Genomic DNA, 25151 nt, shown 5'->3' with positions numbered 1-25151 from the left:
TGTTAAGCAAAACTGAGAATGGATCACATGACACACTTCCCTTCTAGTGATGATATGCTGCTATCCCATAAAGGCACATTACAACATTTGCAACCAATGAAATACTTTTTTGAGGCGTGGTCCCTATTGCAATGCAGGAAATGTAGCAGCCAATTTGTGTGCAGCAAGATCCCACAAACAGCAACCAAATACATGGCCAGGTGATCTGTCTTTTGCAGTTGGTTGAAGGATATATATTAGCTCAGAACACCAGGGAAAACCTCCCTGCTTTGAAATCATGGCCATCCACCTGAGAGGGAGACAGGGTCTTGGTTAAATCCTCGCCTGAAAGGCGACACCTCCGATAGCGCAGCACTCCCTCGGTGTTGCACTGGAGTGCCAACCGTAGATTATGCATCTCCAGAGTGGACCCACAGCCTTCTGGCCCAGGAGGGTAGGGTGCTACCCACCAAATCACAGCAAGTGCTTTAGCCAGAGAGGAGAGAGTTAAAACAAAGGAACAGAGCAAGGAATGTCATTTTTTAGTCGGATTGGCAAGGAAATCACTGCAACTCTGGACTGGCCCAGTTTGCGGAGGAACAACAGGGGGATAGTTTGTTGTGCTCGGAACACTTTCTGTGCAACGTTCCCGCCGCTGGAAACTCAGCTAAAAAGATTGTTAATGAGCAAGTTACATTTGCAGCTGTGCTTGCAATCAGCCACCGTGTTGGCTGGTTTGCAGATCAGGCATTCTTCATGCTAATGCCATTTCATTTTAAACCTGTGAAGGAATCAAGCAAGGCTTCAGTTCGATGAAATACAGACACCTTCAAAGGCTTGTGTCACGCACTAAATGCCTCATGTTTACCCCAGATGTAGCAATGCTAATCCGAGCTGGTTGATACGCTGTGAAACCGCTCCAAAAGGGGCTGGAGTCATTCCTTTCAAATGAGGTTTGACAGTTTCTCCTCTCTCTTAAAATGTCTGATTGTTGTTCAATTATAATACAACCCCTGAGGTGTCCATCAGCAAGGCCGCATGCCCATTCTGTCCAGGATCTGCATGTCAACGCAGCCTCACAAGCCTGATGCTTTGCCTAGCATGAGCAGGTCTGTTTTTGTTGGTTCTGTATCCTGGCTTTAGTTGAGTGTAGGCTTGATTTAACTTCGAACACTGGGTCTCAGTTCCAGGCTTTAGACAAAGAAAACTCCCTTATGGCTTAAGAGTCAGGCTGCAGATTGCAGGCATGACGCAGTTTAGGGTTGGTTTTGGCTTTTTCCAAGAGGTTGGACAGAATACAAAGACTTTAAACATTCATCCATTCAAACACATGAATGAGGAGCAGGGGTAGGCCACTCGGCCCCTCGAGCCTGCTCCACCATTCAATAAGATCATAGCTGATCCGATTTTAACCTCAACTGCACATTCCTGCCTACCTCTGATAACCTTTCACCCCCTTAATTGCTTATCAAGGATCTATCTACTTCTGTCTTAAAGATGCTCCAAGACTCTGCCACAACCACCTCTTGAGGAAGAAAATTCTAAAGTCTCATGACCCTCTGAGGGAAAAAATTCTCCTCACCTCTGTCTTAAATGGCTGACCCCTAGTTCTAGATTGTCCAACAAGAGGAAACGTCCCCTCCACATCCACGTTGTCAAGTCCCCTCAGGATCTTATATGTTTCAATCAAGTTGCCTCTTACTCTTCTAAACGCCAGCACAGTTTAGACGAGTCCTCACGCAGAATCTGTCCCGACCTAAAATCATCAAGTGAAGGAAGGACTTGCATTTCTCTAGCCTTTCACCACCTCGGGACGTCCCAAAATGTTTTACAGCCAATGAGGTACTTTCTTGAAGTGCAGTCACTGCTGTAATGCAGGAAACGTAGCAGCTAACATATGCACAGCAAGATTCCACAAACTGCAATGTGAAATATGGAGCAGATAATCTACTTTTTAAGCAATGTTTGAGGGTTAAATATTGGCCCAGGAGACGAGGGAGAGAATGTCTCTGTTCCTCCCAATATCTCAGCTTCCTATCATTGTTAGCTGTGGCTTCACGTCTATCACTCTTGCCTCAGAGTCAGAAAGTTACGAGTTCGAGATCCCCTCGGGAGACTTGAGCATTTAATTCAGGGATGACAGGCCCAGTGCAGCACTGAGGGAACGCCGCACCGGCAGAGGTGTCTGCCTTTCCAATGGAACATTAAATCGAGGCCCCATCTGCCCTCTAAGTTTGATGTAAAAGACCCCATGGGAAGAGCAGCAGAGTAGTTCTCTCCAGTTTCCTGGCCAAAGGACTTTTCTGTGGGAAAATCGGCTGCTGCTTTTCCTACATTGCAGCAGCGCCTACACTTTGCTAGCAATTCATTGGTTGTCAAACGCTTTGTGACATTCTGAGGTTGTGCAAGATGCTATAAAAATGAAAATTATTTTGCCAGCTGAGGGATCTTGCTTTCCTTTGAGGCTCGTGCCATTACCTCCTGAGTTCTGAATGTAAGGACATAGGAAATAGGAGCAGGAGTCGGCCATACAGCCCGCCCAAGCCTGCTCCACCATCCAATAAGATCATCTTCTACCTCAGCTCCACCTCCATGCTCCACCCCCATATCTCTTGATTTCCCACAGAGCCAAAAAAATCTATCAACCTTTGTCTTGAATGTACCCACCAACTGAGCATCCCCAGCTCCCTGGGGGTAGAGAATTCCAAAGACTCACAGCTTTCTGACCAGAGGAATTTTTCCCCATCCCGGTCCTGAATGGCCGACCCCTTATCCTGAGACATTGGCCCCTCGTTTTCGCCTCTTCGGCCAGGGGGAAACAGCCTCTCAACATCTACCCTTCAAGCCCTCTCAAAATTTTAGGCTTTTGAACAAGATCATCTCTCATTCTTCGAAACTTCAGAGAACATAGTCCTATTCTGCTCAACCCGGACTGATCCAAGTCTTTGAATCAATGCTGTGTGAGATTCAGATGTTGCGCACTATCCCTCCTGTCAGTCCAACCACTGTGATTGTATGTTACGTCCTCTTTAGTAATGCCGCAATGAGATTTAGAATTGCCAGCAAGACATAGTCAAGGGGTTAAGGCTGTTAAAACTGAGCCTCATTATCCAGGAAGGCTTGAGTGGGGTATTTGCAGAACCACATTGAGCACAAAGTCCCAGATCCCATCCTCAATCTCACTTGAGTTAACAGCTGAAGTTCTGGGGACACTAGGAACAGCAGGAGGTCATTCGGCCCCTTGAGTCTATTATATAGGAACAGGAGGTTAATTCATATTATTTCATTGATTATATTTAATTGCGTGCAAGTGGTGGGAATTAACTGGGGATTCACATGTGCTTCTTCAAATAGGAATGGGGAGGTGTCAGCTGTGGCTCAGTTCATAGCACCCTCGCCTTTGAATCAGAGGGTTGTGGGTTCATGTCCCACTCCTGGAAAACCAAGAACTGTGATTGTGCTCAAAAGAGCTGTAATCTGTGACTGTTGATAACTTGAAAGAGTTTCAAATAGGAATGGATTGCAACTGTGGTGGTTGGATTTGATGGTGCATGTTTGTATTCTTTGTAAATAAATGCTTATAAAAGTGTATAAAGACTGGTTTAAGCTCTATCCTTCATTACCTGGCTTTCTAGAGTATAACAGAGGCCACCCAGCCCCATGGCCCCACTACATATGAGCAGGAGGAGGCCATTCAGCCCTTGAGCCTGTTCCATCATTCAATTAGATCATGGCTGATTTGTACCTTAACTTCATCTACCTACCTTGATTCAATTACCTTACATAACAAAAATCTATCAATCTCAGTGTTTTAACTTTTCAGTTGCACCCCCAGTCTCAACAGCTTTTTGGAGCAAGCATTTTAGATTTCCATTCCCCTTTGTGTGATGAAGTACTTCCAGGTATCACCCCTGAGTGGCCTGGCTCTAACTTTAAGGTTCTTCCCTCTTGTTCTGGGCTCCTCACAGCCCACCTCCCCCCCTCCATGCTGTCCTCCTACTCCCTAGAGGAAACAGTTTTTTCGTATCTACCCTTATCAGCTCCTTTAATCATCTTAAACATTTTCAACTAAATCATCCCATTAACCTGCTAAACTTGAAGGAAAACGAGCCTAGTCTCTGCAATCTGCCCTCATAATTTTAACCCTTTCAGACCTGGTAATGTTCTGGTGAATCTGCACTGTCCTAAAGGCTTTTTTTCCCCAGACTACTTGTTCAGAAGAGGGGAGCGACCGATGTAGACTGATCTTCAAACTGGATGGACTGTAGCACCAATGCTGAAGTTGTCCAAGCTCCAACTATCCTTACCCGCGCTCTCTCACAGGGTAACATGCTCCATCAAGTCATCCGGTGCAGAGCTTTATTAGTTATAAATGACTCTTTGACCTATTAACTACTAAATAGAGCATTCAGACAGAACTATTTCACATGAGGAGTGTCAGACATATGGAATGGATTACCTGGGTAGGTGGTTGCAGTAAATAATGCAAAGGAGTTCAGACAACAATCAAAAAGGAGGATTCCACAGGTTAAATTATGAGGCTAGATTACATAACCTAGGCATTTTCACTGAAATGTAGAAAGTGATTTGTTTGAGGCTTTTAGGATTTTTGAAAGGAATTGATAGAATAGATAGAAGCCTGAGGCATTGTCTTCCCTTTCAGGTGGATGTTAAAATCCTCATTGGCCACTATTTGTAGGAGAGCAGAGAGTGTTTTCCTGGACTGATGTTCATCCCTCAGTCAATATCAGTAAAAAACACGTTGGGCGGGATTTTCCAGTCCTGTCAGTGGCAGGACCAGAAAATCCTACCCAAAATCTGTCCATTTAGCTCACCCCTGTTTGAGGAAGTTTGCTCTGTGCAAAATGGGTGCTGTGCTTCCTACATTATAACAGGAGGATTTGAGCTGCCTAACTTTACCTCACCTGCCTCCCCTCATGCTCCTCTGCTTCCCTGGCCCAGATAATATGAAATGAAGACGAGTTGAAAATTCATAAGATTTGATTTCACACATATGGAAGATTTACATTTATCCACAGGACTTGCCCAGTCACTGTACATCCAATGGAGACGAGCCACTGTTAAAATGTACTGAGCACAAAGGAAGATGGTTGTGGTTGTTGGAGGTCAATTATCTCAGCTCCAGGACATCACTGCAGGAGTTCCCCAGGGTAGTGTCCTCGGCCCAACCATCTTCAGCTGCTTTATCAATGACCTTTCCTTTATTGTAAGGTCAAAAATGAGGATGTTTGCTGATTATTACCCCATGTTCAGTAGCATTTGCAACTTCTTAGATAATGAAGCAGCCAGTGTCCACATGCAGCAAAGACCTGGACAACATTCAGGCTGGGGCTGAAAGTGGCAAGTAACATTCACACTACACAAGGGCCAGACAATGACCATCTCCAACAAGAAAGATTCTAACTATTTCTCTTTGACATTCAGCAGCATTATAATTACTGAATCCCATACTATCAACATTCTTAATCAACACCATTAACCAGAAACTGAACTGGGCCAGCCATATAAACACTGTGGCTAGAAGAGCAGGCTGGTGGTTTTATGGAGAGTAACTCACCTCCTGAATCCCCAAAGCCTGTCCACCATCTACAAGGCACAAGTCTGGGGTGTTTTTTTTTTCTTTATTCTTTCATAGCATGTGGGCAACACTGGCAAGGCCAGCATTTATTGTCCATCGAACTAAGTTTCTCACTTGGCCATTTCAGAATCAACCACATTGCTGTGGGACTGGAGTCATTTTTAAAAATTCATTCATATGATGTAGGCTTCACTCACTGAGCCAGCATTTATTGCCCATCCCTAGTTGCCCTTGAGAAAGTGGCGGTGAGCTGCCTTCTTGAGCCGCTGCAGTCCATGTGGTGTAGGTACACCCAGAGTGCTGTTAGGGAGGGAGTTCCAGGATTTTGACCCAGCGGCAGTGACAGGCATCAATCCCTTTCATCACTTTACTGATGATCAAGAGTAGGGATATGGGCCAGACCAGGTAAGGATGGCAGATTTCCATCCCTAAAGGGCAGTCATGAACCAGGCAGGTTTTGACAACAATCGATGATAGTTTTATGGTCACCATTACTGAGGCTAGCTTTATATTCCAGATTTGTTAATTAAATTTAAATTCCAGCAGCTACTATGGTGGGATTTGAACCCATGTCCCCAGAGGATTAGCCTTTGGATTACTAGTCCAGTGATATTACCACTATGGTACCTGTCTCCCTTTGACTTAATGCTCACCTCTTTCTTGGATGAGTGCAGCTCCAACAATCAAGGAGCTCAGTACCACCCAGGAAACAGAATAGCCCCCTTGATTTGCACTTTGTCCACCAAGTTTCACATTCACTCTCTCTACCACTGGCAGCAGTGTGTTCCATTGGCAGGATGCACTGTAGCAACTTTCCAAGGCTCCTTCAACAGCACCTCCCAAACCCACAACCTCTACCACCTTGTAGGACAATGTCAACAGATATATGAGAACACCACCACCTGCAAATTACCCTTCAAGCCATGCACCATCCTCATATGGAAATACATTGTTGTTTCGTCACTGTCGCTAGGTCCAAATCCTGGAAGACTCTTCCTAACAGCATCTTGGGTGTACCTACATCGCATGGACTGCAGCAGTTCAAGAAGACAGCTCACCGCCAAGGTGAAAGGGTACTTAGAGATGGGCATCAAATGCTGACCTTGCCAGTGATGTCCACATCCCATGAATGAAGGAAAAAGATGAGTAACTTCTCTGCCATTCAATAAGATCATGGCCAATATTCAACATCAGTCCATCTTCCCGCACTATCTCCATAACTCTTATTCCCTTTGTAGTGAAAAATCTATTGACTTTTGCCTTCATTGGTTGAGCATTCAATCCCCTCTGGACAATTAACATCAATTAAATTTGACACCGAGTCACAATAGGAGATATTAGGACAGGTGACCAAAAGCTTTGTCAAAGAGTTAGGTTTGAAGGAGCGTCTTAAAGGAGGAGAGAAAGAGATGGAGAGGTGTAGGGAAACAATTCTAGAACTTACAGCTTGGACAAGTTAAGTGACAGCCCCAGTCATGGAATGAACTAATTCAGACACTAGTTTGAGAACAGAATCTAAGTTAGTCAGCGCAGCGATAAGCAGAAGTCCTTCAGAGGGCCTTAAATTATTTAAGATGCGTTTCATTGGAGTAAGAGAACACTTGATATATTGAACTGCACAATAGAAGCTAGTTGCTTGTGTTGGCTTTTAGTGCACATGGTGCTGTTTTACTCAGAGCTAGCCTACTTGCCTTTGACCCTTCAGAAACTCTGCACTCCACAGGTAGTAGTGGGCACAGGGTGGTCTGGATCCCCTGGAAGATAGACGGTCAGGCAATTGTTGAAACAAGCCAGGCAGAAAACCTCATTTGTCATTCACTTGAGAATACCCTTCACAAAGGATGCCATGATACCCATGGTTTTGGCAGGAGATATTAATGTCATTTTGTTTAATTTCCCCAATGAGTATTTTCCCCTTGGTGTGCTCATGCAACAGTGCCCAGATCAACCTTCAATATTTGGAATCCCCAGGACAATCCTGGGGGATTGGCAACCCAGAATCAGGGAATCATAGAATCCTGCAGCACAGAAGGAGGCCATTTGGCCCATCATGCCTATGTCAGCTCTTTGAAAGGCAATTAGTCCCACTCCACTTCTTTCGCACCCTAACCCTGTGACTCGAGTTAAGTCACAGATCAGCCATGATCTCATTGAATGGAGAAACAGGTTTGAGGGAATAAATGGCCTCCCCCTGTTCTGATGTTATTGGATGCATTTCCCTGACAATGTTACCTCTCCCCAAAGGGTATCCATAGCCTTAACCATCTCTTGCGAAGAGGCTAACTCACCAACAGACTCAAACCCAACATCTGCTGTTTGTTACATACTTTATACTTCAGATCTATGCAGGAACAATACTAGCTTCTATGGGTGAATATTACAGCCTCATCACTGCCGTATCGGGGCCGGAAAATCCAGCAAGCCGTTCAAAAGTCCATTGGCTTCGGCAGGACTGAAAAATCCCACCGGTGGGAGTGGCTGTAAAATTCTGCTCGATGTGTGTAACAGGTTTTATTCGCAGTGCTTTAAAATGTCGACCCATGCTTTGGCTTGGGCTTCTAGCTCTTTCTGCAGCTTTGTTTACTTTTCTCTGACTCCACACCCAGGCTTAACCAATCAAGAGTAGTGAGCATCAATAGTAAACAGACTCACATAATCAAACACAGAACAATTGAACACTACACTGTTGCCACAGAGACACTTTACTACATTGGTAGCTCAATTTGAGGGACACAATGAGAGAAGGACTAATGCTGGAAATGCATAACCAATTGAATAGCACATTTAAGAGAAAGGCACGTTCCCCCTTGGCCAAAACATTCATGATCAACTTTGATATACTTTTTATAGAAATTTCAAAGGCAAACTTGTATTACACAGCGTTTTACAGCACAGGGACAGGCCATTTGGCCCAGCAAGTCCATGCTGCTGTTTTACACTTCATTCAAGCCTTGGGTAAAGTGAAACTAAACAAAGTCCTGACCACCTTCAGGAGCTCTGGAAACAATTGCTCAACGATTTCCAGATGTCACTTAAAAGAGCTGCAGCTATTCTTAGTTGGCTCATTGGCATGCTGCCCGTGCCTTATCTAGCATCAGGTCCTGTTCACCCATCACCCCTGTTCTCATTGACCTACATTGGCTCCTGGTAAAGCAACAGCTTGTTTTTAAAATTCTCAACCTCATCTTCAAATCCTTCCATGACCTCACCTCTCCCTATCTCTGTAATCTCCTCCACCTCCACAGCCCTCCGAGATATCCCTGTTCTTCTGATCCCAGCCTCTGTTGCATCACCGATTTTAATCGCTCCACCATTGCCTTCTGTTGCCTGGGACCTAAGCTCTGGAAATCCCTCCTTAATCTCCTCTGCATCTCCACTTCTCTCCCCTCCCTCAAGATGATCTTTAAAACCTATTGATTTGACCAAGTTATGAGTTGCCTGTCCTGATAGCTCCTGGGGCTCGGTGTTAATTTTTTGTTTGGTAACACTCCTGTGAAGCACCATGGGATACTTTACAAGGTTAAAGGTGTTTTATCAGTGCAAGTTACTTTTGTACTAATTAGAGTGGCCTAAGTCATGGGCATCTCTGACTTTGAGTTCTTTATATAAAATGAGTTGAAAGTCCAAACCTGTAACTCCACATCTTACACCCTCACTGTCCGCAACAAGACTCATTGTGCAGTGTCCAGCTCTGTCTCTGTGCTTTCTAAGGCCTCAAAATTGGATCCCTTCAACTGCCTCAGAACTTCCATTATTCAAGGATCTGCTGGCTTTTAAAACCGGAGCTTAACGCTACCTAACCACTAGAAATGAATAGTGCCTTAGCACACAGAGAGAATTGGGAGTCAAATAGCATCAGTAAATGAATTACCTTTGTTGTTATTGTGTGTCAGCAACGCCTATATCCCTTGGTTCAAACATGGGCAAAAGAGCTGAACTCTGGAGGTGAGGTGAAAGTGACTGCCCTTGACATCAAGGCCGCTTTTGACCGAGTGTGGCATCACAGAGCCCTAGCAAAACTGGAGTCAATGGGAATCAGGGGGAAAACTCTCTGCTGGTTGGAGTCATATCTAGCACAGAGGAAGATGGTTGTGGTTGCTGCAGACCAGTCATCTCAGCTCCAGGACATCTCAGGCAATGGCAATGACCATCTCCAGCAAGAGAGAATTCAACCATCACCGCTTGATGTTCAATGTCATTACCATCACAGAATCCCCCACAATCAGCATCCTGGTCAGAAACTGAACTGGACTAGCCATATAAATATTATAGCTACAAGAGCAGGTCAGAGGCTAAGAATCCTGCAGTGTGTAACTCACCTGACTCCCCAAAGCCTGTCCACCATCTACAAAGTACAAGTCAGGAGTGTGATGGAATACTCTCCATTTGCTTGGATGAGTGCAGCTCCCACAACACTCAAGAAGCTTGACTCCATGCAGGACAAATCAGCCCACTTTTTTTTTATTATTCATTCATGGGATGTGGGCATCACTGGCTAGCATTTATTGCCCTTGTTAGAGGGGCATTTAAGCATCAACCATATTGCTGTGGGTCTGGAGCCACATTTAGGCCAGACCAGGTAAGAATGGCAGATTTCCTTCCATTGGACCAGGTGGGTTTTTACAACAATTGACAATGGTTTCATGGTCATCATCAGACTCTTAATTTTAGATTTTTATTGAATTCAAATTTCACCATCTGCCATGGCAGGATTCAAACCCACATCTCCAGAGCATTAACCCTGAGTCTCTGGATTACTAGGCCAGTGGCAATACCACTATGTCACCGCCTCCCCTTAATTAGCACCATGCCCACAAAGATTCACTCCCTTCACCATCGACGCACAGTGGCAACAGTGTGTACCGTCTACAAGATGCACTGCAGAAACTCACCAAAGCTCCTCTGACAGCACCTTCCAAACCCACGACTGCTACCAGCTAGGAGGATAAGGGCAGCAGATAGATGGAGACACTACCGCCTGGAAGTTCCCCTCCAAGTCACTCACCATCCTGACTTGGAAATATATCACCATTCCTTCACTGTCGCTGGGTTAAAATCCTGGAATTCACTCCCTAACAGCACTGTGGGTGTACCTACACCACATGGACTGCAGCGGTTCAAGAAGGCAGCTCACCACCACCTTCTCAAGGGCAATTAGGGATGGTCAATAAATGCTGGCCTAGCCAGCGAAGCCCACATCCCGTGAATGAATGAAAAAAAGAATGGGCCAGTTGTGATAAGGGTCAAATGAGGAATGGTGACCAGGTTTGCCAACCCTCCAGGATTGCACTGCAGTGTCCGGGAAAGAATCGATTTAATCTCCAAATCATTGCTGTGAGCTATAGAAAACCCCAAGAGAAACATGCGATGAAACATCCAGGAATACATCCAACAAGAGCTGATGGAATTTTGTTGGGCTATGGTTATGTAACTAATGTGGGTAGATGGAGTTAAGCCATGATCAAATTGAATGGTGGAACATGCTCGAGGGCTGAATGGCCTCCTCCTGTTCCTATGTTCCTAGATGGAGACCTTTCTTCATTTTAACTAGTCTACCAAGCTATATGGCCAAGGGTATTCAGTGTGTAGTTACCACTGGAATAACATTGTTCAGTTACTAATTTAGAAACCCTCGTACCTAGTGACACATGAGGCAACCTATTCCTTGTTATAATGATATTAGCACCAATCTCTCCTAAGCGATTGTGTAAACACATTGTGGATTCATTTATTTAGACTAGGCACATGGGAACATTTATACAAAGGTAGAAAGCTTGAAGACATCAGCAGCAGAGCTGTGCGTGTGCACTTTGCTCAAAGGCAAAAGTGAAACTAAGACTGGATCATATGACACACTTCCCTTCTAGTGATGTTATGCTGGTATCCCTTATAGACATATTACAGCACCTTGCACTGATATCTGTCCAGAGTGAGATATTTTAACCCAACAGATTATCATCTCCCTTCCCATCCAGCAGATTGTGGTCCTCCTCAGCTGATGTTTATATTTGCCAGTCTGTAGCAAACTTGTCATGCAGTTGGGTTTTTTCTGTATTGAAAGCCACTTTTACATGGATTGTTTTTTAGCCTGATGCACTACCTGGCTCTTACCTTTCGACCTGCCTGGCATGAGTGGCCCAAAGCTTTCTGGCTGAAAGGAGCCCCCAATCCTTCCCACCAAGTCAAAGGGGCAAGTCCCCAGGGAAGGCTGGCAGCGTGGTGTTGGTGAGCTTAAACTCAGGACTATCGCAGTGCCCTGCATTAGCTGCGCGACCAAGTTGGATCCAGTTAGATTTCCTGTCTGAATAAACGCTATGTCCCTTTGACCTTCTGTACTGCGCCGGAAAGTTTATAACGTGGTTTAAATGGAGGCGCGTTAAAGAGGATTGTTCGTCTGCAGAGCCAATCACAAGGCTTGTCTGAATGCCATGGGAAGAGGAAGGTGGGTTGGCATGAATGAATTCACTCAGGGTTTTGGGGAACTTGTTTAGACTGGAAGGGTTTCATGTTCCTGACTGGCATCATTAAGCTTGTCTCCTGGGATAGACAGAGTTCGATCAGACTGAGCACTGCTCCAGTTAGCTCACTCTCATCATATCACAGGCATATTTGGAGTATCTGTGGAGAGGATTTGCTGTTTCCTTTGTCCCCTCTTTTCAGCCTCCACCACCACAGAACAACCGGGCTAAAAGGGTTAAATTACGAGGACAGTTTGCATTGACTATTTTTATATTCCCTTGAGTTCTAGAAGATTAATGAGTGATCTAATTGAGATTTTCCAAGATGATTAAAGGATTTGATGGATAGAGAGAGAGAAACTATTTCCAACTGGGGGAGGGAGTCCAGAACAAGAGGGCATAACTTTAAAATTAGAGTTCAGGAGCGATATCAGGAGGCACTCTTTTAGACAAAGGGTAGTGGAAATCTGGAACTCTCTCCCCCAAAACTGCTGTTAGGGTTGGGAGTCAATTGAAGCGTTCAAAACTAAGATTGATAGACTTTTTGTTTGGTTAGGGTATTAAAGGAGATGGAATCAGGGTAGGTAGATCACAGTGTCCTTACAGTGCAGAAGGAGGCCATTTGGCCCATGAAGTGATACAGCTCAGCCACGATCTAATTGAATGGCAGAACAGGGTCGAATGTCTTCCAATTATTTCTCAGTTCCTAAGAGGCTGATTCCCTGCTGGAGTATTATTCCAAGGATGCTGACGGGCATAATCACTACCTGCACTTGGAAAATGGGTTGGTTAAAATGGCCGGAGTGACTTACCCGTGACCATCCCATGGTCTGTAATTTTAACCTGCTCTTTTCAGCAAATGAGAGGAACACCTGTCAGAAGGCTGTGGGCACCTTCTCCAGATATACTTAGAACCCGAGTCTCGCATGGAATGAACTATCACCGAGTCCTCACTCTTCAAGAGAAAAGTGGGGCAGAAGAGGCCTGGAAAAGGAGGGAATCTTGTTCCCGCCTGAGCCTGAATAAACTGGAGGAAATCGGAGAACTCCAGATCCCTTTGAGTTCCCTGCATCTCCCTCATCTGTGATATCCATCTGACCCCTGCCTACCCCATATCGCACTTCATCATAAATACTTAACTGAATGCAACCTCTGCACTGGGAGTGTTTGATAGGGGCAGCGTAGATAGAGCTTTACGCTGTATCTAACCCCGTGCTGTACCTGTCCTGGGAGTGTTTGATGGGGACGGTGTAGAGGGAGCTTTACTCTGTATCTAACCCCATGCTGTACCTGTCCTGGGAGTGTTTGATGGGGACAGTGTAGAGGGAGCTTTACTCTGTATCTAACCCTGTGCTGTACCTGCCCTGGGAGTGTTTGATGGGGACAATGTAGATGGAGCTTTACTCTGTACCTAACCCCATGCTGTACCTGTCCTGGGAGTGTTTGATGGGGACAGTGTAGAGGGAGCTTTACTCTGTATCTAACCCCATACTGTATCTGTCCTGGGAGTGTTTGATGGGGACAGTGTAGAGGGACTTTTACTCTGTATCTAACCCTCTGCTGTACCTGTCCTGGGAGTGTTTGATGGGGACAGTGTAGAGGGAGCTTTGCTCTGTATCTAACCCCATGCTGTACCTGTCCTGGGAGTGTTTGATGGGGACAGTGTAGAGGGAGCTTTACTCTGTATCTAACCCCGTGCTGTACCTGTCCTGGGAGTGTTTGATGGGGACAGCGTAGAGGGAGCTTTACTCTGTATCTAACTCCGTGCTGTACCTGTCCTGGGAGTGTTTGATGGGGACAGTGTAGAGGGAACTTTACTCTGTATCTAACCCCATGCTGTACCTGTCCTGGGAGTACCAAATGTTGGGCAGTTCCATTCTTCAGCTATAGCATTTCTCACCTTGCACATCAGAAAATGCAGTCAAACACAATAAGATATGGTAAAGAGGCCAGTGCACCAACAATGTTTTGTGTCACCATTGGCTGCAATGGGTGCTTATAACCTGACAAAGATGATTGCCGGCAAGTAAACAGTTTCTGCAAACTCTCAGTGCTGTCAACTGAGCTTGTTAAATGAATGGGCCACAGGCTACAGTATCAATCAGAGCCTTTCATTCACCTTGGGTTCCAGAAGAACACAGACCCCTGTCAGTAATTGCGTCTCATTTTTCTACCTCATTTTCAGTGAGGGTCTATTGAAAGCTACCCTTTTATTTTGAAAATATATTCCAGCTGATCTTAACCAGTCTGGAATCAGATCTCCCGGTATTCCTTTGAGTGGTAATGTACACAGCTCCACAACGTCTAATTCTTAAGCTATTTTTGTTCGAGAAATTGCTCTTCCAGATGCCTGAACCTGCCATTAACTCATTCAGCACCAGAACTTCCAGCACCAGCTGTCCAACCTGAGCTTCCCGACAGTGCGGTCTGGGTGATAAAACGCATTGTTTAAAATATAAATTAGCAAGAGGATGGGATCACCGCATGTTTCCGAGAATTATAGAGTTTGCAGCACAGAGGAGGCCATTTGGCCCATCACCCAAGTGTTGCTGCTAGCCCTTTGACCACAGGCGGCTACTTGAATTCTGGTCAACAACCAGAGCTCATGGGTTTAAAATCATTGACAGAATATATCAAGGGGAGATGAGGAGTTTTTTTTTCCCCTTTTGCGGGGAACTGTCAAGGTCCGGAACGTTCTACATGAAAAGTTGATGGAAGCTTACTTCACAAATAATTTTCGAAGGGAGTTAGACAGATACTTGAGAATGTGGAATTTACAGGGTTACGGATTAACAATGGGATGTGGGATGGAATACAACTGCTCCTTCAGGGAGAGGTACGGAGAGGTATGATGGGCTGAATGGACTCCTCCATGTTGTAAGTTTCCATTCCCTTCCTTCTGCCAGTATCATTTTATGAGCTTACTTTTAAAAACTTATTCCAATGCCTTCCAGAAGATGTTTCAGCCTCTGCTTCCAAAGTGCCTTCCGGCAATGTTCTAATAACCCTCTGTGTAAAAAAATGTATTTCTCCTAACTTCTGCTCCTGTCTGTACCTGTACATTTATTGTTCGTTAACCAATGGGAAGAACTATTTACCATCAAAAAACTTTTTGTAACCTGTTCCAGTTTTCTCCTGGCTGACCTGTCACTTTCAGCTCTCTGTAAACTTCAGTTAATCCAAAAATTCAACCTTGCAACAAGTCCCGTTCACCAATTAGTCCTGCGCTTACTGACCTACATTGGCTCCCAGTTAATCAGTGCCTCGTTTTTCAAACTCGCATCCTTGTTCTTAAGTCCCTCTACGGCTTTACCCCTCCCTATTTCTGTAATCCCCTCCAGGCCCCCATCTCTCCAAAAGACATCTGCGCTTCTCCAATTCTGCTCTCTTGCACATTCCCGATTTTCATCATCCACATCTGGTGTCAGTTGGCTAGGCCCCTAGCTCGAGAATTCCCTCGTAAAACATCTCCTTTGATCTCTCTACCTCGATTTCCTTCTTTAAGATGCTCCTTAAAACCTCGCTCTTTGACCAAGTTTTTGGTCATCAGTCCTGCTATCTATCTCCTAATGAGGTTCAGAGTCAAGTCACTCACTTTTCCAGAACAGCTTCATCTAATTCAGGGTCACGGGGAGTCGGAGCCTATCCCGACAGGGAATGGGCACTAGGTGGGGTACACCCAGGACGGGACACCAGCCCATCACAGGCCACACACTCACTGAGGGGCTGTTTACCATAGCCAACCCATCTAACCAGCACATCATTGGATGGTGGGAGGAAGCCCAGTGGAAACCCACACAGACACAGGAAGAACATGCAAACTCCACACAGACAGACACCCGAGGTCAGGATCGAACCCAGGTCACTGGAGCTGTGAGGCAGCAGTACTAACTACTGTGCCACCTGTCTGTGCCACCTGTTATTTGATAATCACATAAAGCACCTTGCGACATTTTAATATGTAAAAGTTCTGTGTAAATACAAGTTACATCGTTGTTAGATTCCCCCCTTAAACTGGTTTTGTTTGAATGTCGGCTATTCAGTGACTAGTCCTTCTCTTATCCTCTTGCTCTGGAGGAGGTCATTGACACCAGGAACCACTCAGGATTCCCTGAATGCCCAATGTAATAGATATCGGCAGACTGCTCAACCATGGGTGGAGCGAGCAGTGTCACTGGCTGCGACGCTGTTTGGGACATCACGAAGGTGTGAAAGACTTGGATTTTATTCATTTTTGTTCTAAAAGGATTTTGATCCCTTGTGGATGGGTCAGCAGTGATCTCTGTTAATGTAGACTGACCAGGTGAAGGTCAAGATGATCAGGAGGTCAGATGGCCAATTTGCAAGACTGCTGACCCTGCAGTTTGAACTGATAACCTAGACCAGCACCCTCATACCAAGGGGATGCTGCAAGAGTTGGAGGTTCTTTACTCTTTCATGGGGTGTGAGAGTGTCACTTTAAGACCAGCATTTGTTGCCCAACCCTAATTGCCCTTGAACTGAGTGGCTTGCTAGGCCATTCCAGAGAGCAGTTAAGAGTCAACCATATTGTCTGAGTCTCTAGTCACATGTAGGCCAGACAAGGATGGTAGATTTCCTTCCCTAAAGGACTTCAGTGAACAAGATTGGTTTTTACAACAATCAATGATAGTTCCATGGTCACCATTACTGAGACTAGCTTTATATTCCAGAATTTATTAATTGAATTCAAATTCCACCAGTTTCTCATGGTGGGTTTGAACCCATGTACCCAGAGAATTAGCTCTGAATTACTATTCCAGTGATATTACCACTACGCCACCATCCTCCTCAAGTGAGGCATTCAACCCCATCTTCCTGTTCCCATCTTCAAGAGGGAGTTGGACTCATTCTAATTGGCTGGAGTGGTGATTGCACAGGTCAAGCGAATTAACAGTTGACTTAAAGATTACAGTTGTGATCTCCTGGATTGGGTTCGATTGCCTGAGAGGGGTTAGAGAGGAATTTCCAGAATTTTCTTTTCCCTTTATTGGCCCTGTGTTTACTTCCGTATTTCTTGGCTCTCTCAGCAGAGTACATGGCTGCAGGAGGGACCGTCCAGCTGTGATGCTTTGGCATCATGATGCAGTCTTGCTGCACCAACTGGCTTTTACATGCCCAATATTTTTGCATGTCCTGGATGGTCTTGATAAACAGCCAGGTACTATTTGATGATCGGTTGGGGTGGGGGTAGTTAGCCTGTCCAACAATCATCTCTCAACCAACATCACCAGACTAACAGGGTTGCACATCTGATGGGAGCTTGCTGTGCACAAAATGGCTGCTGCATGTCCCTGCTCAACTTCTGTCACAGCAGCCTTGCTGTGCCTTTTGTTCCTGAGAGGCCTGCGAAGGACCCACACACTGAGTTGTTATTTCATTCAACAAATCAAAGTATTGACAATGAAAGAGCTGAAACACCAGAGCTCTCCAGATCTCTGTCCCTTCATGAAGACTGAAATTGAATCAGGGATTTGGATGTTAGTGGTCAGAGCACTGCACACATGTGTTCAAAGTATCCCTTATATTTTGACAGCATTCCCTTCCCGAGCAGGACAAGGACTGCAATGGTCACAGGAACACCATCTCCTCAAAGGTCATACACAATATTGATTTGGGCCCATACTGGACTCACGTTGGGCCAGATTAGTCCAGCTGGCACCTGTATTATAATAAGATGCTCACTACGCTATTGTAACACCCGAAATTGTGACGTGGTGGGAGCGAATAAATCCTCCATCATCTTAATCCACTTATGATACGAATATACGAACACGTGTACAAGGAGCAGGAGTAGGCCATTCAGCCCCTCGAGCCTGCTCCGCCATTTAATAAGATCATGGCTGACCTGATAGTAACCTGAAATCTTCATCCCGTCTTACCCCCGATATCCTATCACCCCCTTGCTTACCAAGAACCTATCCACATCTGCCTTAAAAATATTCAAAGACTCTTCATCCACAGCCTTTTCAGGAAGAGAGTTCCAAACACTCAAGACCTTCTGAGTGAAAAATATTTCACCCCATCTCTGTTTGGAATTTGCCGGTGCTGACTGGGATTCGGTTATGTTAAAATGACCCCAACAGTGAATGTCAGAGTGAGACTCTCGCCAAGACATAAACACACACAGACCAGGGAGCATTGCAGAAACAAGCATCTTCACCACATAGACAGCGCCAGTTCAAGGAGGCAGTTCACCACCACCTTCTCAACGGCAATTAGGGATGGGTTATAAATGCCAGCCTTGCCAGCAGTCCTACGTCACACAAAAACAAAGAACCTCTTTCGAACTCTGCCATGATCTCCAACACTCTGAGATAAAGCCTCAGTGCAGAACAGTAACAGTTAGTTAACTGGTAAGGTAGGCCCTGATCCTGGGGAAGTTTGCCTTTACTAAAAGCTCTAAGGACAATCAGCAGGGCCACCATTCTCTCAGGTTGCCGACACACTCCAAGGGCTGTCAGTGCTGGAGAGAGCACTGCGGGTGGGTGTGTTTTATACTGTGACGCTGTTTTATTTTAAGGTACCAAATGCTCCAATTTTCTGTTTTATTCCAAACCGACAGGTTCGAACACAATCCCCGGCTAAGTACATCAAAGCCTCTCCTTTGGGCGGGGAAGATGTCCCAGGCGTAGGTTTGCATTGTTTTGGCTCTCTTCACTGGGCAGATGCAACACAACATGTCCCTGCAGCCACCTCGATGAATCACTGAAATTCAGCTGGGCAGGCAATGCCCAGATTGACTCTGCCCTGCTCCAGGAGCAGCCTTTAATTCATCACTGATTTCTCAGTACCTATTTATGTGTTAACCTAATTGCAGTGCAGGAAACAATTTCAGACATTCATTTAAAATGACCACCCACTAATCTCTTGTGCCATAGGAACAGGTGGAGGCCATTCAGCCCCTCGAACCTGTTCTGCCATTCAACTCGATCCTGGCTGCGTCTTAACTCCATTCACCTGCCCCAGTTCCGTCGACCTGGCCCAGCAAAAATCTTATCAGTCCCGGTTTGCAAATTTTCAATTCGCCCCCTCTCCGCCTCAACAGATTTTGAGGGTGGCCCTCACTCAGTCTTCATCACAATCATCGAACAGGAGCTTTCTTGGCTCCAATAAAGTATCGGTTCTGAAATTAATGTCTTAGACCATAAGACATAGGAGCAGAAATTAGGCCATTCGGTCCATCGAGTCTGCTCTGCCATTCAATCATGGCTGATAAGTTTCTCAACCCCATTCCCCCGCCTTCGCCCCGTAACCTTTGACCCCCTTACCAATCAAGAACCTATCTAACTCGATCTTAAATACACTCAATGTCCTGGCCTCCACAGCCTTCTGTGGCAATGAATTCCATACATTCACCACTCTCTGGCTAAAGAAGTTTCTCCTCATCTCTGTTCTAAAAGGTCTTCCCTTTACTCTGAGGCTGTGCACTCGGGTCCTAGTCTCTCCTACTAATGGAAACATCTTCCCCACGTCCACTCTATCCAGGCCTTTCAGTATTCTATAAGTTTCAATCAAATCCCCCCTCATTTTTCTAAACTCCATCGAGTATAGACCCAGAGTCCTCAAACGTTCCTCATATGTTAGGCCTTTCATTCCTGGGATCGTTCTCGTGAACCTCGTCTGGACCCTCTCCAGGGCCAGCACATCCTTCCTGAGGTACGGGGCCCAAAATTGCTCACAATATTCTAAATGTGGTCTGACCAGAGCCTTATAAAGCCTCAGCAGCACATCCCTGCTTTTATATTCTAGTCCTCTCGAAATAAATGCCAACATTGCATTTGCCTTCCTAACTACCGACTCAACCTGCAAGTTAACCTTAAGAGAATCCTGGACTAGGACACCCAAGTCACTTTGCACTCCAGATTTCTGAATTCTCTCCCCATTGAGAAAATAGTCTATGCCTCTATTCTTCCTACCAAACTATATGCCAACTGCCCTACGAGGAGCAGATTACCTGAGGGGTGGAGAGGAGAGGAGGCTGATTTACAAAGTCTAATTCCTGCACACTAACATCCTTCACCTCCTGTCCAAAAACTGCTCTGCTTTGTGTCCCCGTAGATCTCTGTCATTTGCGGTTCCCTTCTCTCACTTGCTATCAAGTGCAAACTCCCGTCACCTATTTTCCATTTCTTTGCTGCGCTTTAACTTTCACCTCTCCACCCATCCCTCACCACCCACTTTTACTGTCATCGTAACTGGGATCAAAAAAAAAAAGCCTTGCACATCCTTACCTGTGGGTTGAAGGAGCTTGTTAGTGCTCTGACCAGAGCTCAGAGAGCAGGAGAGCGAACGAGAGAGAGAGAGAGAGAGAGAGGCAGAATTGCGTCTCTCCCCTCCTGTCAGAATTAAAATATCTTATTCACGATTTTCCCTACCTCACTGCACTGTGGTTTCACTTACAGGCAGGGAGGAGACAGACTTGGGAGGGAAAGGGAGGGAGGGAGGTGGATTTAAAACTTCGCTGAAACACTATTTCTTTTGTTGACCCACATAAAGCTGGACTCAAACTGAAGGAAAGGGACCAAACTAGTTACAGCTGCTGTGCAGTTGCATCCAAGCTGTTGCTACTTTTTTCTGCACATATTTATTCATTAAAAATATCAAACTGCCTCAGACCTTCTTAGAGGTCAAATTACAAGGTTTAAGAATTTACATCAGTGCAGAAGAGAGGAACGGGTGAAAACATGTTTTGCTAATATTCATCATGCTGGGTCTTGGCAGAGTTTCCCATTCAGAAGCTTTTTCACTCATTTCTTTTAATTTTTGAAGGAGCGAAGTCTCTGCTCGTCTTAAGTGGGCGGATGGAAACTCTTTCACAAGATAAATTCATTCCTCTGTGTTTACATTTCCCCCTTTTTGTTCGGTCACCGTAGGGGAGGAGAGGTGAATCAATGGGGGTGGGCGGGGACCAGTTAAAGTGGCTGCCTGTCCTCCCCAAATGTCTCCATAAATCTCTAGGACAATGTTATGAGCACGAAGCCAGGAGAAAACTCACGGCGGAATTGAAAATAATTGTGCAATTTTGGGTTAGTTTTCTTTGAAGATCTGTTTGACATAAAAATACGGGTGACGGTGAAGAACCATCCAGTCAGAAGTTTTAGTGCCTAAAATTTAATTCACGTGCACTATCAATTTGTTTTCTTTATTCTTTCATGGGAGTTGGGGGAGGGCAGTTTGGTGGTCACTGGCTAGGCCAGCATTTGTTGCCCATCCCTAAATGCCCTTGAACTGAACCTTGGTTAGGCCACACTTGGAATATGGCGTGCAATTCTGGTCGCCACATTACCAGAAGGATCTGGAGGCGTTGGAGAGGGTGCAGAGGAGGTTTACCAGGATGCTGCCTGGTCTGGAGGTTATTAGCTGTGAGGAGAGGTTGGAGAAACTCGGATTGTTCTCACTAGAGCGATGGAGGTTGAGGGGCGACTTGATAGAAGTTTACAAAATTATGAGTGGCATGGACATAGTAGATAGTCAGAAGCTTTTTCCCAGGGTGGAAGAGTCAATTACTAGGGGACATAGATTTAAAGTGAGAGGAGAAAACTTTAGAGGAGGTGTGCGGGGCAAGTTTTTTAAGCAGAGGGCAGTGAGTGTCTGGAATTCACTGCCAGAGGAGGTGGTGGAAGCAGGTACGATACTGGTGTTTAAGAGGCAGCTTGACAAATACATGAATAGGATGGGAATAGAGGGATATGGGCCCCGGAAGTGCAAAATGTTTTAGTTGACGGGCAGTATGATCGGCGCAGGCTTGGAGGGCCAAAGGGCCTGTTCCTGTGCTGTACTTTTCTTTGTTCTTTGTTATTGAATGGCATACTAGTCCCATTTCAGAGGGCAGTTAAGCATCAACCACGTTGCTGTGGGTCTGGAGTCACATGTAGGCCAGGCCAGGTAAGGAGGGCAGATTTCCTTCTCTAAAGAGCATCAGGGAGCCAGATGGGTTTTAATGACAATCCATGGTTAGCTGTCATGATCATCATCACTGAGACTAGGGCTGGAATTTCCCAGGCCCTCATACCAGTGGGATCTTCTGGTTCCACTGATGTGAATGGAGATTTCAATGGCTCACCAGCCCCTCCACAGTGGAAACCACTGCAGGGGTGCTGGAAAATTCCAGCCTAACTTTTAATTGCAGATTTCATTAATTCAATTTAGGTTCTACCAGCTGCTGTGGTGAGATTTGAACCCATGTCTCACAGAGCATCAGCCTGGGCCTCTGGATTACTAGTCCAGTGGTATCACCACAACTCCACCACCACCCCCTCATTGAATTGTGCAGCCCTTTTAAATCCTATTGTGCAGTCACCCATGCACATGAGTTAGCATGGAACCCGGCCTGTGTGGTACATTTCAGACCATCGCATGGCCACAAACTCATACACAGGATTCACAGGACCGTTGGCAATGAAGAATCTGTTTGTTTCCTGATTGGCTGTGAGGAGGCACAGATAGATGTGGCGAGAAGCCAATAGCAGGAGTGTGTGGGTGGGGGATGTTTAGTGGCTGGAGTCTCCAGGAATACATCCAACTGGAGTTGGGGACCTCTAGACTCAATGGGTTGTTTGTGTTTAGCCACTTGGCTGACACTAACTTCCCCTCCAAAAGTGGATTGACAAAACATGTGGCGGGGAAAGAACCTAAAACATTTTTGCTTTCAGCAGTGTTTGTTAAACAACAACATCTTGCATTATCATATGTGCAATAGAAGGTCCCAAGGCATGTCATTGGAGCATTATAGAGCAAAATTTGACACCATGCCATGTAAGGAGATATTAGGAAGGGTGGCCAAAGGCTTGTGCAGAAGGGTATGTTTTAAGGTGTATCTTAGAGAGGAAACAATAGAGAGATTTAGGGAGAGAATTCCAGAGCTGAGGACATTGGCAGCTAAAGGCACGGCCACCAAAGCTGGAACAATTAAAATCAGGGATGCTCAAGAGGCCAGAGCAAGAGGAGCACAGAGGTCTGGAAGGGCTGTAGAGGTGAAAGAGATTACGGAGATAGGGAGAGGCGAGGTCACGGAGGGATTTGAAGATGAGGTTGAGAATTTTAAAATTGATCTGTTGCTTTGCCAGGAGCCAATGTAGGTCAGTGGACACAGGGGTGAATGGGACTTAGGACCAGAGCAGCAGAGTTTTGGGTGAGCTCAAGTTTACTGTGGGAAACCAGCCGAGAGTGCTTTGGAATAGTCAGAACTAGATGTAATAAAGGTTGTCAAAATCTACGCAGAATATTTTATGGCCGCCTGAGAGGGCAGAGGTGCGCATCGGTTTAACGATCCATCAGAAAGAGGGCACCTCCGACACTGCAGCACTCCCTCAGTGCTGGATTTTTGAGCTAAAGTCCAGGCTATTTGACTATCGCATCACAGCCCAGCCCAATCCAGCCTTCACCAGTGAAGGTATACACCCATTTCCAGCAGGTGGTTTCCTGTGGAGAACAGCAAGAGATAGCCCAACTAATATCTCCCTTACTGAGAGCAACCTTAGTGTATCTACGACAACCGTTAAGTGAGATCAGCCAACAAGGTGTAGAGCTGAGATCGAGCCCTACCGCCCCAGCTCAGCTACGCTCTACTGAGTTTTTGGCGGGAGCCCCAGCTTGAGGAGTTTTTCCTAATTTTGAACAAATTAAACATCCAATTTGGTCTTTTACATGAGCAGAGCTGGAAAATTGGCCAAGAAAGCCTGACTCACAGCTTTGATTTATTGAAGATTTCTGACACATTTTTTCAAGGCCTGATTAGAGGTCCCTGGAGGTTCAGGTCTTAATGAGATGCCTGTTCCATATTCCCACACAGCACAGCCGCCTGTCCAGGATGTTGAAACAAAAATCTTCTATAAGCAAGGTTCTATTTTCTTTCTCTATCCTAATTAACTCGTTGCAGCCAGCGCTGAGCTATTTCCCACCTTACATTTTCCATTTTAAACTAATATCGGTTGACTTGGGAGTAATTTCTATCACAATTTGGACCTGTTTTCCTCACTCATCCTTCAGTCAGTGGTTGTGGGTTCAAGTCCCACCCCAGCGACTTGAACTCATAGACTCGGCCAATAATCACGCCGCCAGTACTGCGGGAGTGCTGCGCTGTCAGAGGTGCTGGCATCTTGCGGTTGAGCTGCTAAACCGAGGTTCCGACTGCCCTCTCAGGTGGATGTACAAGATCACACCGCCACTATTTGAAGAAGAGTGCTCCCTCGTGGCGCCGGATCGATGTGACACCAGGGGTGAGGGACTTCAGCTGTGTGAAGAGACTGGAGAAGCTGGGATCGTTCTCCTTAGAGCAGAGAAGGTTGGGAAAAGATTCGATGGAGGTGTTTAAAATCATGAAAGGGTTAGTCGAGTAAATAAGAAGAAACTGTTCCCAGCGGCAGGTGGGTTAGCCACCACAGGGCACAGATTTGAAGCAGTTGAGGTGACAAATGGAAGTTTGCTTCTTAATGCTCTTGTGACCTGGCCTGTTTAAAAGGGTGGTGAAAGCAGATTCGATGCTCACTTTCAAAAGAGAATTGGGTAACTATGCGAAAGGAAAACTTTGCAGGGTTATGGGGAAAGATCAGGGGGAGTGGAACTAATTGGATAGATCTACTGTCTGTGCCAGACAGCACAGTCACAATGGGCCAAATGGCCTGCTTCTGTGCTGTAAGATCCTGTGATCTACATCTTTAATATGTGGAGGGTTATTAGTATTTCGAATACAGTGCTGCAAATGGCGACTGCAGGCCAATTACAACAATTACCTTGAAGAAAATTATTAAAAGGGTAGGAAAGGAAAAGGTCATAGGAAAGGAATAAATAGTAGAGGTGGGGCAAGAACTGGCTCCAATGGGCAGAATGGCCTTCTTCTGAGCTGGAAACTATAAACGTTTTTAAAAATCTAGCGACATTTCTGTTAGTTAAACGTTCTATGCAAAGAACCTGGTGGGGAGATTTGACACACAGACTCTACTCACTTGGTATGTGATATTTAGAAATTGTGTGACTTTTTTTTTAGAAGGTAGCATTGGGATTTGGGCTGATTTGCATGGTTGCAATTCTCTGTCGGAAACACCGAGAACAAGGGAAGCATCTGTGTCGAGACTGGATGAGATCAGAAAATCCAG

General features: G+C 45.5%; 1 protein-coding gene across 1 annotated transcript in view; it reads right to left on the bottom strand.

Moving 5' to 3' along the window:
- The window catches only part of synpo (synaptopodin), a 92844-nt gene extending 72402 nt beyond the window's left edge, over positions 1 to 20442 (bottom strand). Inside the window, exon 1 of the mRNA XM_078551186.1 lies at positions 20289 to 20442. The gene's annotated coding sequence lies outside the window, so the exon portion shown is untranslated. The remainder of the gene's footprint in view (positions 1 to 20288) is intronic.
- Between the last annotated feature and the right edge of the window lie 4709 nt (positions 20443 to 25151).

Source organism: Cetorhinus maximus, chromosome 10 (genome assembly GCF_964194155.1).
Source record: "Cetorhinus maximus chromosome 10, sCetMax3.hap1.1, whole genome shotgun sequence".
In the NCBI taxonomy this organism is placed as follows: Eukaryota; Metazoa; Chordata; class Chondrichthyes; order Lamniformes; family Cetorhinidae; genus Cetorhinus; species Cetorhinus maximus.
The sequence above is the reverse complement of the archived record's forward strand: the minus strand, read 5'-3'. Positions and strand labels throughout refer to the sequence as shown.